The 2,627-nt window shown below is 34.0% G+C and overlaps 1 non-coding gene across 1 annotated transcript; it reads left to right on the top strand.

The window, feature by feature from the left end:
- Positions 1-1,050: 1,050 nt before the first annotated feature.
- Positions 1,051-1,241, top strand: LOC125994829 (U2 spliceosomal RNA). Its single transcript, XR_007490687.1, has one exon. It is a non-coding gene; the product is annotated as a U2 spliceosomal RNA (small nuclear RNA).
- The last annotated feature ends 1,386 nt before the right edge of the window (positions 1,242-2,627 follow it).

Below are 2,627 nucleotides of genomic sequence, written 5' to 3'. Positions count from 1 at the left end.
AGCTCCAAATCCAAATTGTCATCAACAAAAAGATGTAGGTGATAGCAGTTGAGTGACATATAGGAAATAGAGAACCAGAGAGTTTGGATAAGACACTAGTATTAGTTCTAATTCTAGCAAGGATCTCAAAGCAATAACCATTTCTCTGAATTATTCATCATTATTTTTTGAGGCACTGTTGGTTTTAATACTTTTATTTATAATTTTAAGCCTACATTGTTCAACAGTACAGCATCACCAGAGTGCCTGCTTTTCTCCTAGCCCAGTGTCCCAAGGGGCCTTTTCCACCACTACTAACCCCGTCTCAAGTAAGTTAAATTTTGTACACAAATCTCCAGTGCCACAGTTTTTTTTTTTTTGCCATGTATTGTTCTATCAGTATATTATTTTATATCCACATATTCAGAGATCTCTTTAAAATATTGGGAGCCGGAGAGGTGGCGCAGCCATAAGATATTTGAATTGTGGCTGACTTAGAACAAACTGCAGTTTGATCCCCTGGTCCCATATGGTCCCCCAAACCAGGGACAATTTCTGAGCCTATAGCCAGCATCACAGGGGTGGCCCCCCAAAAAAAGAAACAAATAAAAAATTGTAAATCAATAATAGATCTTTTCCAAAACCTTTTTCTTTTTATAGGTATATAAACTTAAAAATTATAGTGTAGATAATTCTATGCTAGCCCATTAAAATTTTACACAAAACAGATAAATTCTACAAGTATATAATTTAGTATGAGTCCAAAAAATTATACAATTTCAAGTAAGTAAGCTATCAATAAAACACAAAAATGTATTTTATTTTAAAAAAAGAAATTGAAACCTTACATTAGAAAATATTGTAATGGGCCTGGAGAAATAGCACAGCGGTGTTTGCCTTGCAAGCAGCTGGTCCAGGACCTAAGGTGGTTTGTTCGAATCCTGGTGTCCCATATGGTCCCCCGTGCCTGCCAGGAGCTATTTCTGAGCAGACAGCCAGGAGTAATTCCTGAGCACCGCTGGGTATGGCCCAAAAACCGAAAAAAAAAGAAAAAAAAAAGAAAATATTGTAATCAATTATCAGCCTTTTGGCTAAGATTGCATGTAGTATCTGTTCTCATCAGTTTAAAATATGATATGTCCTCCATCTGAAGACAATATATTAAATGGATTTTTGATCAGGGATTCAGAATAAGAGTTTTTCTCCTTCCACTCTATGCAATGACCTAGCACTGCAGTACTTCCAGGAATAGTGCACCCAGTCTGGCAAAAATAAACAGAAAGAAAATATTATATATAATGCTTAAGCATCTGAATTAGTAACAGTTATAATTAAAATGTATTCAGCTGTTAACTAAAAATTCATCTGAATAGACACACACCATCAAATACAAATTAAGCACAAATTCATTATTAAAAATTTATACAGGGGGCAGGGCAGGTTGGGAAAAAAAGAAAAAAGTATACAAATCTTTTAGTAAGTTAAATAAGAAGATATTTCTTTAGTAAAGCACAATGAGTGAATGCCATACTTAATGTCAAAGTACAAGAAGTTTTTCTTGGCTTTTAAAGAAACTCCTTTAACAGTTCTTAGAAAATTGTTTCATTGCTATGAGTGCCAATGTTGCTTCCCGATCTTAAGAAATTCTTCAAAGTTTTGTGAAATTTTTCAAATTTGAATGTGAAATTTTGTGAAATACTTCAAATTTGAGTGATCATCTAGCTGGGTAGATTATCCTTGGTGAGGTTTCATTTCACTGCAGTTTCCTTTCTATGTCTAACAGTACTCTTCTGCGCAGTTTCATTTTTAATAGATCTGCTTTGATACTTAAAGAATTTTCTTTACATGTAAGGTTTGTTTTTCATCTTGTTAATTTCAGTTTTTTGTCTCTGTCATTGGATTTGTCATTCTGATCATGTTTCTCAGAAATTTTCTATTTGAGTCTATTATCACTGGAATCCTTCAGGTTTCTTGAAGATGGGTAAATGAGCTTCAACTTTAGGATTCTTATCTATAATTTCTTCAACCAGTGATTCTTTATCAAATTTACCTTTCTGTCTTTTAGTGAAACCCACAACTCTTACATAAGCATTGAACTTTTTCAACAGTTCTCCAGTGAGAACTCCTTTCTTTTAGGCTTTTCCCTAACTTCTGCTTATATTTTTGTTTTTGTTGTTTGTTGTTGATTTTACTTTTTTATTTAAAGAACCATGTCTCACAAAGTTGAATTTTAGGCATATAATATTTCAACATCAATCTCACTACCAGCATCAATTCCCATAATCTGTAAAAGGCCCTTGAAGGCCACCTTGACAGGCATAAAGCAGTCACACTTTAGATCTCATATTTTCAGGGTTTATTTGAGTCTTTGTTTTAGATGTAGAGTTTTAACACTTTCCCACATCACCAATATAGCTGAAAACCAGACTCCTGTACCTCTCATTACTTCCCTTCCTAATCATCATTTCTGTCTTGATTTATTTTCTTCTCTCACTTTCCCCTCCCTAAGCTCCAGGGTCAAGCAAGAGTGATCTAGGAAAATAACCTTTACTACATTCCATTTATGCATTCCATTATTCTTTATACCAAAGATAAGAGAGATCATCCTGTGTTTGTTTATATTATGGCTTACTTTCCTCACCTGATAG

Source organism: Suncus etruscus, chromosome 1 (genome assembly GCF_024139225.1).
Source record: "Suncus etruscus isolate mSunEtr1 chromosome 1, mSunEtr1.pri.cur, whole genome shotgun sequence".
Classification (NCBI taxonomy): Eukaryota; Metazoa; Chordata; class Mammalia; order Eulipotyphla; family Soricidae; genus Suncus; species Suncus etruscus.
The sequence above is the reverse complement of the archived record's forward strand: the minus strand, read 5'-3'. Positions and strand labels throughout refer to the sequence as shown.